Source organism: Anomaloglossus baeobatrachus, chromosome 5 (assembly GCF_048569485.1).
Source record: "Anomaloglossus baeobatrachus isolate aAnoBae1 chromosome 5, aAnoBae1.hap1, whole genome shotgun sequence".
NCBI lineage: Eukaryota > Metazoa > Chordata > Amphibia > Anura > Aromobatidae > Anomaloglossus > Anomaloglossus baeobatrachus.
Window position 1 is genome coordinate 533,147,588 of NC_134357.1, and position 11,752 is coordinate 533,159,339.

The following is an 11,752-nucleotide window of genomic DNA, read 5'->3' on the forward strand; positions in this document are numbered from 1 at the left end:
TACACCCAAAAAAATACTTTATTTGGAATAAAAGACAATAAATATGTGTACGGTGATGATGGGGGCGGTAGTGCCGGTGTGTGCGGTGATGATGGTCTCTCTCGGCTAAAGAAAACTAACGCAACGTGTTATTTCACAGGAATTATTATTATTATTATTTATTTATAGAGCACCATTGATTCCATGGTGCTGTACATGAGAAGGGGGTACATACAGAATACATATACAAGTTACAGTAGACAGACTAGTACAGAGGGAAGAGGGCCCTGCCCTTGCGGGCTTACATTCTATAGGATTTTGGGGAGGAGACAGTAGGTGGGGTGGGGGTGGGGGTCGGGCGGCAGCTCCGCATGGTGGTGGGGCAGCGGGGTCACTGAAGGAATCCGTTGCCTTTATTATCACACTATTTACAACGCATCCGTCACATGCATCACATAACGCACTGTGACGGATGCCTCATAACGCAAATGTGAAAGTAGCCTTAAGCAAGCACGCTCTGTGACGCCCTGGACCCCAGGGGTCACAAAAACACCACACACAACACCCTCCATCCCGGTGAGGACACACACAGTCACCCGAAATGGAGACCTGATGCCTCAATCAGGGTCAGTCAGGCACACCAGGTGGGCGGAGTCAGGAAGTTAGACACGCCCACCGAGGAGTCTACTGCCCTGAGGCAGGAAGTTCAAGGCAGATCAGTTAGGGAGTTCAGTAGTAGAGGTCAAAGCGAGAGGAGTAAAGTTCTGCTGGGGACCGGGTTGGAGCCTGGGACCCCGTTACGTCAGGCAGGCAGACGGTGGGGGCCGCTGCAGGAGTACCGGTCAGGAACCGTAGGGACCGGGTCAGGGTTGGAGCCCACCGGCCCTGAATCGGGGAGCCAAACATCGATTGGAGCACCAGAAACCGGGTACTCAGACCCCGTCCTAGATGGGAAACTACCGAGTATAGGCGAATTAGCTGATTGCGGTCTGGACCTCACGGGTTCATTCCCAACCAAGTCCCGAAAGAAAACAAAAGCCCAACGATTCCGGGTGAGCGCCACAGCCAAGGGCCAAACACCCGACGGGCCAGCGCCTGCGGGCAACTGAGGGCTCCTCCGGCATTCAAACGCGGAGGAGCGGGCTCATCCTGCTTAGGCAGGGGAGCCACAGAACACAGACGCAAGGGAAAAGAGACCACCACCAACCTCATCAGGGACAAAGCAGCCGGCTGCGGGACCCGACCATCCTTGAACTTTGGTTTACCAGTGACTCCGTGTGTAATTCCTGAGTACACCAGTGCCATCCGGGCACGACACTGCACCGCGGCACAGCATCCTGCACCTCACCATTACCCCAAACACCCGACCGGGCCCCGGGACCAACTGCCCGAACCCACGGGGGGGGTTAACATCTACAGCTGCGCCCCCACACCGCTCCCGGGAGTCCCGCACCTATACCGCAGTGGTGGTGACTACCTTCACCACAACCCGTGGGTGGCGTCACGTATCTTCACCACCCCAACGCAGCCCTAAGCCGTGAACACCTCACCACAGCACCAGCAAGAGCTTACCCTTTCCAGAGCGACGTGGCCCCCGGTCCAGAGGCGCTCGAGCCACCGACACAAACCGAGCCCGGACCCAAGCAGCTCGGCGAAGAGTAGCTGAGCCCCCATGGCGGTACAGCTCCAGCGGGCAAAAGAAGTGCTTCTCCCGAGCACTAAGCGCCATGAAGAAGCGGTACTGTGAATGCCACCTTAGAGGGCTTCCACACTAGCGCTTTTCTACGAGCGCCGCACTTCTCCACACGGAGCGCCCCCGCACTGTTCAATGCTGGTAAAAATGCCCGCTTTTCATGGCGGCAATTTAAAATCTTTTCCTGGGTTCTATTTTCCAGACAAAGTGCAGCAATTAGCGATGGGAAAAGCGCTCATGTGACATTAGCCTAAGGCCTCTTTCACATCAGCACTTTTGAGAGCACTAATTGCTGCGATTTTATGCAAAAGCGCTTGGTGAATGGTTTTTTTTTTTAATATTGCTTCCTATGGCTTTTTAAGCCCTAGCACTTAAATATCTTTGTGCCATGACACTATTCTACTGCCAAGTGCTGGAAAAAAGTCCATGTTCTTTAAGCTCACCGGCACTTTTTTGAACACTTTTTGCAAGCGCTTTGCAAGGTGCAACATGGACGCTTTTCATAGCGCTTTTCCAGACATGGGCTACAAGTGTCGCATTTCCTGTGTTATACCACTCATGAACAAACAACGTCACAAGCCCCTCATGTATGCAGCAAATAGTATTCAACCCCCTGCAGATTTAGCAGATTTACACATTCGGAATTAACTTGGCATTGTGACATTTGGATTGTAGATCAGCCTGGAAGTGTGAAATGCACTGCAGCAAAAAAGAATGTTATTTCTTTTTTTATTTTTTTTTTAAATTGTGAAAAGTTTATTCAGAGGGTCATTTATTATTCAACCCCTCAAACCACAAGAATTCTGTTTGGTTCCCCTAAAGTATTAAGAAGTATTTCAGGCACAAAGAACAATGAGCTTCACATGTTTGGATTAATTATCTCTTTTTCCAGCCTTTTCTGACTAATTAAGACCCTCTCCAAACTTGTGAACAGCACTCATACTTGGTCAACATGGGAAAGACAAAAGAGCATTCCAAGGCCATCAGAGACAAGATCGTGGAGGGTCACAAGGCTGGCAAGGGGTACAAAACCCTTTCCAAGGAGTTGGGCCTACCTGTCTCCACTGTTGGGAGCATCATCCGGAAGTGGAAGGCTTATGGAACTACTGTTAGCCTTCCACGGCCTGGACAGCCTTTGAAAGTTTCCACCCGTGCCGAGGCCAGGCTTGTCCGAAGAGTCAAGGCTAACCCAAGGACAACAAGGAAGGAGCTCCGGGAAGATCTCATGGCAGTGGGGACATTGGTTTCAGTCAATACCATAAGTAACGTACTCCACCGCAATGGTCTCCGTTCCAGACGAGCCCGTAAGGTACCTTTACTTTCAAAGCGTCATGTCAAGGCTCGTCTACAGTTTGCTCATGATCACTTGGAGGACTCTGAGACAGACTGGTTCAAGGTTCTCTTCCCGTGGGGGGAAGGGGAACTGTGTGTATTGGGGGAGCTTCATATGGAGAAATGGGAGGACCTATATACCGACACATAAGGGCTGCATACATGGGGGGTTACATACGTGGTGTGGCTGCATACATGGGGGGGGTTGCATACATAGTGTGGCTGCATACATGGGGGGGTTGCATACGTGGTGTGGCTGCATACATGGGGGGTTGCATACGTGGTGCGGCTGCATACATGGGGGGGTTGCATACGTGGTGTGGCTGCATACATGGGGGGGTTGCATACGTGGTGTGGCTGCATACAGCGGGGGGTTGCATACGTGGTGTGGCTGCATACATGGGGGGTTGCATACGTGGTATGGCTGCATACATGGGGGGTTGCATACGTGGTGTGGCTGCATACATGGGGGGGTTGCATACGTGGTGTGGCTGCATACATGGGGGGTTGCATACGTGGTGTGGCTGCATACATGGGGGGGTTGCATACGTGGTGTGGCTGCATACATGGGGGGGTTGCATACGTGGTGTGGCTGCATACATGGCGGGGGTTGCATACGTGGTGTGGCTGCATACATGGGGGGTTGCATACGTGGTGTGGCTGCATACGTGGGGGGGGTTGCATACGTGGTGTGGTTGAATACGTGGTGTGGCTGCATACAGTGCCTACAAGTAGTATTCAACCCCCTGCAGATTTAGCATGTTTGATAAGATGCAAATAAGTTAGAGCCTGCAAACTTCAAACAAGAGCAGGATTTATTAACAGATGCATAAATCTTACAAACCAACAAGTTATGTTGCTCAGTTAAATTTTAATAAATTTTCAACATAAAAGTGTGGGTCAATTATTATTCAACCCCTAGGTTTAATATTTTGTGGAATAACCCTTGTTTGCAATTACAGCTAATAATCGTCTTTTATAAGACCTGATCAGGCCGGCACAGGTCTCTGGAATTATCTTGGCCCACTCCTCCATGCAGATCTTCTCCAAGTTATCTAGGTTCTTTGGGTGTCTCATGTGGACTTTAATCTTGAGCTCCTTCCACAAGTTTTCAATTGGGTTAAGGTCAGGAGACTGACTAGGCCACTGCAACACCTCGATTTTTTCCCTCTTGAACCAGGCCTTGGTTTTCTTGGCTGTGTGCTTTGGGTCGTTGTCTTGTTGGAAGATGAAATGACGACCCATCTTAAGATCCTTGATGGAGGAGCGGAGGTTCTTGGCCAAAATCTCCAGGTAGGCCGTGCTATCCATCTTCCCATGGATGCGGACCAGATGTCCAGGCCCCTTGGCTGAGAAACAGCCCCACAGCATGATGCTGCCACCACCATGCTTGACTGTAGGGATGGTATTCTTGGGGTCGTATGCAGTGCCATCCAGTCTCCAAACGTCACGTGTGTGGTTGGCACCAAAGATCTCAATCTTGGTCTCATCAGACCAGAGAACCTTGAACCAGTCTGTCTCAGAGTCCTCCAAGTGATCATGAGCAAACTGTAGACGAGCCTTGACATGACGCTTTGAAAGTAAAGGTACCTTACGGGCTCGTCTGGAACGGAGACCATTGCGGTGGAGTACGTTACTTATGGTATTGACTGAAACCAATGTCCCCACTGCCATGAGATCTTCCCGGAGCTCCTTCCTTGTTGTCCTTGGGTTAGCCTTGACTCTTCGGACAAGCCTGGCCTCGGCACGGGTGGAAACTTTCAAAGGCTGTCCAGGCCGTGGAAGGCTAACAGTAGTTCCATAAGCCTTCCACTTCCGGATGATGCTCCCAACAGTGGAGACAGGTAGGCCCAACTCCTTGGAAAGGGTTTTGTACCCCTTGCCAGCCTTGTGACCCTCCACGATCTTGTCTCTGATGGCCTTGGAATGCTCCTTTGTCTTTCCCATGTTGACCAAGTATGAGTGCTGTTCACAAGTTTGGGGAGAGTCTTAATTAGTCAGAAAAGGCTGGAAAAAGAGATAATTAATCCAAACATGTGAAGCTCATTGTTCTTTGTGCCTGAAATACTTCTTGAGGGTATGTGCGCACGTTGCTTTTTACCTGCTTTTTTGCTGCTTTTTCTTCTGCGCTGTTTAATGCCAAAATGGATGTGTTCTTCTATTCAAGCAAAGTCTATGGGAATTTGGGTTTCTTGTTCACACTATGTTGTTCAAAATGCTGCCTTTTTGTGGCAGAACTTTGGTCAAAAACTCAGCTTTGCAGTGCAAAACCCAAATGGCAAAAACAATTGACATGTTGCTTCTTTGAAAAGCTGAGTTTTTGACCAAAGTTCTGCCTCAAAAAGGCAGCATTTTGAACAACATAGTGTGAACAAGAAACCCAAATTCCCATAGACTTTGCTTGAATAGAAGAACACATCCATTTTGGCATTAAACAGCGCAGAAGAAAAAGCAGCAAAAAAGCAGGTAAAAAGCAGGTAAAAAGCAACATGCGCACATACCCTAATACTTTAGGGGAACCAAACAGAATTCTGGTGGTTTGAGGGGTTGAATAATAAATGACCCTCTGAATAAATTTTCTTTTCACAATTTAAAAAAAAAAAAAAAAGAAATAACATTTTTTTTTTGCTGCAATGCATTTCACACTTCCAGGCTGATCTACAGTCCAAATGTCACAATGCCAAGTTAATTCCGAATGTGTAAACCTGCTAAATCTGCAGGGGGCTGAATACTACTTGTAGGCACTGTAGCTCTCCTCCTCTACAATAGTATATAGCGCTCCTCACCCCCAACAGTATATAGCTCTCCTCACCCCCAACAGTATATAGCTCTCCTCACCCCCAACAGTATAGAGCTCTCCTCACCCCCAACAGTATATAGCTCTCCTCACCCCCAACAGTATATAGCTCTCCTCACCCCCAACAGTATATAGCTCTCCTCATCCATGAAAGGGTTAATCTGGCGGTGTAAGGGTTAATCTCTGTAACACTCCACTGCAGTCTTGAAAATTGGCGGGTTTCCCGGCGGGTGCATGACAGGCGGCGGGTGCACGTAGCTCGGGAACGCGGCCAGGAGCAGGCGGGCAGATCAACAGGAGAGGAGGAGGCGGTAGCGCAGTAAGCGATGCTCATTTGCGACCCCTGATCACCATGATTATTTAGCCGCTAGTCATTCTAATAAACATTATTTTTGTCTGCTCTGTACTTCCAGGACATGTGTGATGTCACATGGAGGGGAGGAGTCAGGGGTTTACAGTGTGGAATCCACACACTGTGTTGTCACACTGTGGATGTAGCAGAGCCGTGTGTGTGTACGAGATGTACAGAGCCGAGCCGTATGTGTACGAGGTGTACAGAGCAGAGCTGTGTGTGTACGAGGTGTACGGAGCAGAGCCGTGTGTGTACGAGGTGTACGGAGCAGAGCCGTGTGTGTACGAGGTGTACGGAGCAGAGCCGTGTGTGTACGAGGTGTACGGAGCAGAGTCGTGTGTGTACGAGGTGTACGAAGCAGAGTCGTGTGTGTGTACGAGGTGTACGGAGCGGAGCCGTGTGTGTACGAGGTGTACGGAGCTGAGCCGAAAGTGTACGAGGTGTAGACTGCCGAGACCCACCCACCGGTTCCCCCTCCCCACCGCGCAATGAATGAGACCACACATGGAATATCTTTCTTTTGTACTTTATTGAAGGTATCCACGTAACACCATTCAATTTTGATATAAAAAGGGGGTTGCTTGATGTTTTGGCCACAGCTTTAACCACAGGCACAAATCCGCCTTAAAGCTGAGGGAGGAGGCCCGATGCCTACGGCCGTCCGTGGCAGGTTGGCTCTCACCAAATCCCTCTTCCACCGGCCATGGAGTGGCGAAGGCCCATGCCTGAGCTGCGACCCCCACACAGGGCCCTCATGGCCCGCTCAACCCCGTCCTGGATGTCCGACAGGAAAATATCCAGACCTATGTCATTAAGGCTAAAACCATCCTCTAGCACCAGATGGCTGATCTCTGATTCAAGCAACTCGTGTCCCAACACTATCCCTCTTCCTGCCGCTAAAAATTTGGCGATCCGCATATTGACGTGCCGCCTAGACCTCTCCACGGCCGCTATGTTCCTTGCCCCGGTCCAGCTCAATCTAGGTAATATGCAGGACCATACCACCACCACATTGCTAAAGAAGCTGCTGAACCTATCCAGGTCTGCTTGCATTACCGCAAGCAGATCTTGGATCCTCACATTTACAAGGTCGTTTCCACCCGCGTGGATGACTAGTACTACTGGGCCCGTGGCTATTCTTGCTAAGTTGACTACCTCGGGCAGGACCTGTGTCCAGGCCATGCTCCGAACTCCTCTCCAATGGAATTTGAGATGACGAAATCCCAGGACGCTTCCACCCGGTCTTGACTCGGCCCGCCGTGCTACCCAGAATACGTGTGAGTGACCTAGGATCCAAATGCTAGGTCTCGCAGGATCTAGGAAGAAAAGCTGTTAGCAACTGTACACAGCATAGTTATCATAGTGTCAGCGACCATCATTGTATTCGTGATTTTCTCCCTTTGTTGATCTTGGATAACTGGAATGAGTGTGGGTTTTTTTTTTGTTTTTTTTTTGTATTATGACGTTACAAACAGTGCCCACCTGGTGGCGGGGACTTACGGGCTCAATTGGTTACAGATGATTAGTTATCTGAGGGATGGAAAAGGTGTATCACTATAGAGGCTGGTTTGAGGTTAAAGTTTGTGGTGAAGCTTTGCGGCAGAAGGGGTCAGGGGTTAAATTAGGTCTGGCCTGATATAGCAGAAGAAACAGTCTGATTTCCACCGCCCTATCCGCTGTATCTCCTCATTCGAGAAGCCGGCCCTTGCTGCCTCGGTTGCTGCACCTATGCGGAAGGAGTGTGTGCTATAATCCCTAGGCTGTAAGCCTAGGCTGGAGAGAGACATTTTTAGCAATGCTGAAAACTGCGTTGCCGTGAGCGGGGATCCATCCGCGTGCTCTAAAAAGAATTTGTTGGGAACCCGAGACTCCAAGTAACGCTGCAAGATAAGGATGGGACAGAGGGGGCCAGGAAACGGGAAAATGGGGAACCAAACTCCTCGTCCGAGCTGATCTGTTTTGGAGCGCCTTATGCGGACCCGTACTCCACCATTGTAAATTATAACGTCGTCGCGTAGCAGACCACCTGGACGAACTAACGATCTGCAGACTAATTCGCTGATTCGCAAAGCCCCGAAAAATGCAAGCGAGAAGGCGGCCGAGAAGAAGAGGACCTCGCTGTTATTGTCGCATACGTCGCCGAGCTGGTTTATTATACCTGACAGGATGGCAAATGAAATGGGCCTCTTGCTCTCAGTGCACTGACGCTTCCGCTTCCAGCCTTTAACGGCCTGCGTGAACAGGAAGGTCTTGGTAACATCTGGCCAACCGCGAACCCGGAAGTGAAATGCTATGCCTGCGAGCCGCTGCTGCGCTACCGTACCCGAAACGCCAATAGTATGCAAATGCGCTATATACTGAGCAACGGAATTGTTGAGAAAATAAGCAGACACCTGGCTAGGCAGCGGTTGTGCTATATTTAACCATTCATTCCAAGCCTTACCGTACGAACGCCACGTAGATGGGGCTAGGGATGCCTGGACCAAAGGCATCAGCTGTTCTCGGGGACCGTCAAGAGGAAGTGTGAACACTTCTGGCCAATGCTGTCCGCTTCTGGGTGTAATAACCGAAATTTCTGAAATTCAAAACGTGACAATGCATCAGCAATAGTGTTATCGATCCCTGGCACGTGACGAGCCCTGAACCAGATGTTATGCTCGAGGCACTTGAGAACTAAATAACGCAGTAACCTGATCACTGGCGGGGAGGAAGATGCCAGGTGGTTAATGTCATGGACGACACTTATGTTGTCCGTCCAGAAGCAGACTCGTTTGTTCGCCAGCTGTTCTGCCCAAAGAGTCGTAGCTACTATTATAGGGAACAGCTCAAGTAAAGTGAGATTTTTTGTCCAGCCTGACAAGTGCCATGTGTTGGGCAAGCGACTAGCGCACCAATTGGGACCGAGGAAGACTCCAAATCCTGTGGACCCAGCAGCATCCGAAAATAGAGATATGTCTGAGCTGGAAACCTCCGTTTCCTGGAAACACGTGCGACCATTGTAAGTAGCTAGAAAAGACCTCCATACACCCAGGTCCTCACGTAGAGCGCTGGTGATGCGAATCCTGTGATGGGGGGCAGCTATGCCCCTAGTGGCCAGGCAAAGCCTCCTAGAAAAGACCCTTCCCATGGGCATAACTCTACAGGCGAAGGCAAGCAGGCCTAATAGAGATTGCATTTGAGCAAGGGTTACCTTGCGAACAGCGCAGAACCTGTCAATAAGCGATGTGGTTTTTTGGACCTTTTCCAGTGGTAACCGAAACATCATGTTTGTTGAGTCTATTTCGATTCCCAAAAAGGAAAGGCAGGTCACAGGTCCGACAGTTTTTTCGGCCGACAGCGGTACACCAAACTTGTCCGCTATGACCTGAAAGGAGGTTAATGCTGTTCAGCATGCCTCAGAGTTGGCGGGGCCAACGAACAGGAAATCATCCAGGTAATGGGTAATGGATTTAATTTTTGCTACGTCCTTAACCACCCATTCCAAGAAGGTGCTGAAGAGCTCGAAGTGTGAGCAGGATATGGAGCAACCCATGGGAAGACACATGTCATAGAAGAATTCGTTGTTGAAAAAGCACTCCAGGAGGTGGTGACAATCAGGGTGCACCGGGAGCAGGCGAAAGGCGGACACTATGTCCGATTTTGCCATTAATGCTCCTTGCCCCGCTTTTCTCACTAGTGCGACTGCTTTGTCAAAAGACACATAGGACACTGCTAAGTCCTCTGTGGGGATGCCGTCATTCACTGACCTTCCAGCCGGGAAGGACAAGTGGTGTATGAGGCGAAATTCGCCCTTTTCTTTCTTAGGCACTACCCCTAGGGGTGAAACGCGAAGGTTTTGGAATGGTGAATCAGTGAATGGTCCTGCAATGCGGCCTAGTGCCACTTCCTTGAGTAGTTTGTTTTCCAGGACCTGTGGGAGGTCCCGGGCAGATTTAAGGTTGGGGGCAAAGGTTGGTTTTGAGGAGAAAATAAAGGGGATAAAGAAACCGTGGGAGAATCCGTCTCTGATGGTGTTTGCTGCAGCCTTATTGGGGTAACGTTCTAGCCATGGCTCCATCTCGTGCACGTTGACTGGAGTCCTTGGGACCTGGTGGTGCATTTTTTGTGTGATGCCTGGCTGATTGCTTGTCGCATTTGGAGGAGGTGTGATTGCCTCCGCACGATGAGCACTCGTGCTTGTATTTGCAGAGTCCTTGATACCTGCAATGACCTTCGTTGAAGAGCCAGCAGCAACCTGGTCTGCGGACGTTTGCAGCTCCCGGTGTAGGGTGGTGGGATGTAAAGTATTGGGGGCCTGGAAAGGACTGATAGGACTTTTGCGCCATCATAAGCCTGAGCCATGAATCGGTCGCCTTAACGCCCCAACCCAGTTGGGGTTGGAGTGCTAGGCGTCTCCTGAATTCTTCATCGTACTTCCACCAAGCAGAACCCCCATGGGTTTTATAGGAGTTGTAAATGGTGTCACAGTACGTGAAGAGTTCTGTGCAGCGTTCGGGGTGCTTCTGACCCATCACGCAACCTAGAACGCAGAAAGCCTGCAACCAATTATTTATGGTTTTATGGTTTTAGCTACAGTTGGTTTCTTTGCGAATTGGCGTTCATTTCCACGCCTTTCTTTGTCAACGGTGTTTTGGTCAACAGAAATTAGGGACCAGATATCCACATATTCATTAGCCCAAATTTTTTGTACTGTTTCTGGGGTTAGGTGTGTTCCTAGCGGTGATACTCCGCAATAGAACATGTCTCTGTGTAGGTCGGGGCGCTGCTGCACTACTTCTTGGCGTTTTACAAACGCGGTGGTGAACGAACTGTTTTCTTTGCTACCCCTGGATGGGTCATCCCTGCCCAAGCGCTGGTAAAGCTGTACTCACCGGCCGATGTGGTAGGTTGGTCCTCTTGCGCCGCCATCTGGGGTAGTTCTTCGGGTAGTGGTTCGCCGTGGTTGCGCTGGTTAGCAAACCTTTCACCTGGAGGGCCGCTTAGTGAGCGGCTGCGGCGAGAGTCAGATGACGCAGTGCTGGATGGTGTGTGGTGTCTCCTGCGGGATGACCTCTTGCTGCGGTTGGACGAGCGGGAATGGTGATTGTGCCGTGAGCGCCGGGAGTGACGCTCGTGGCTATCCCGGCTCCTGCTGCGGGAAGTGGAAGGTGATCTTCTGCGATTATGTCCTCTAATGGACCTGCAATGGCGTCTAGAAACACCCCTTTTCACAAACCTCCCGCACGTAACCAAATTACCATGATGCTACAACAACTGCGGTCTCACATACCGCCGAAAACAAGAAGATTCCCATCTACCAATATGCTTTACCACCTTATCTCCAAGCCCCCAACGAGCTGCCTCCGTCGCTGCACCAATCCATCTTTGACCGGCGAATCCGGCACTCCACCTGACTACCGCTCATTCGCACATCCACAAGCATCAAACCACCACCCGTCACCCTGGACGGGCTTACCAGCTCGCCGATCCGGAAAGCCCCATAAAAAGCCAGACCGAAAGCTGTTGTAAACAGAACCGTCTCGTACGCCGACTCACAAATGCCACTCAGGCCACCCACCATCCGTCTCAACAAATCGAACGATACAGGACGCCTCTTGTT